Source organism: Strongylocentrotus purpuratus, unplaced genomic scaffold (genome assembly GCF_000002235.5).
Source record: "Strongylocentrotus purpuratus isolate Spur 01 unplaced genomic scaffold, Spur_5.0 spur5_scaffold_3, whole genome shotgun sequence".
NCBI classification, from domain to species: Eukaryota; Metazoa; Echinodermata; class Echinoidea; order Camarodonta; family Strongylocentrotidae; genus Strongylocentrotus; species Strongylocentrotus purpuratus.
Window position 1 is genome coordinate 1,855,254 of NW_022145609.1, and position 919 is coordinate 1,856,172.

At 35.5% G+C, this 919-nt stretch overlaps 1 long non-coding RNA gene across 1 annotated transcript; it reads right to left on the reverse strand.

Annotated features, from left to right (window-relative positions):
- LOC115928583 lies at positions 1-919 on the reverse strand. Its single transcript, XR_004066085.1, has 2 exons — positions 877-919; positions 1-97 (listed from the first exon to the last, which is right to left on the reverse strand). It is a non-coding gene; the product is annotated as an uncharacterized LOC115928583 (long non-coding RNA).

Below are 919 nucleotides of genomic sequence, written 5' to 3' on the forward strand. Positions count from 1 at the left end.
GTCCCACTAGGAGTAACCTCAGTAAAATCAACCGTAACGTTCACATCCCCCTTGTTGACAGTCTTTGAAAATCTGCCATTTGTGGGCTCAAACTTAGCTGAAAACGAAATGAATGAACTATCGTGACCATAAATGTGATATGATAATATAATAATAAGAAGAATGGAAAAGAATACGATATAATACACCATAACACTACAGTCACACCGACAAGATCGACACCAGATCAACAACAGACAGATCGATACATTACATTACATTACCCTAAAAATGGTCAATAATCGGTCGGTTTGGAATCGGTGTGGAGCTGGTTTGATGTTGTGACTGAGGGTGTCAGGATACAGAAAATTGTGTTCGATGGTTCCCACAATATCAAGCCAGTCGTAAATTAGCTTCAGCTTCATTTGAAGACAATACTAGAAATATGATTTGTATTTAACCCTTTACAGAAATTGGAAATTTAAAAACCACCGGAGTAGACACGGTTCCTTTTCTCAACTTTTATGAGTGAACAAACATTGTCCACCGGGGGGACATGAACAAATTGATTCCAATGATAATGATGGTAAAGATGTCTGCTTTATCTCTAAAAGGGAAACGTGGTTACTTTGAAAGTCAACTTGTACACAGGAATTGTAATCTAGAATTTTGCATCAACAATTACAAATCAGACATACCTCATTAATTAATTAATATTTTGTATACTGTTCCAAAGTCAATAAGAGTAATCATGCTTTAATATGCTATACAATAAGCATGCAGGGCTTTGTAAGAAATCAATGTGAATTAAAAAAAAATCAAAACTTGGTAGCTACAATCGTGAGGCTTCTATTATCAAATACAGTCTGAATACGATGAATGATTATTTTTAATTACCGTCAGATCTCAAGAAGAGTGTCGGTACAACAGAGCGTATTCC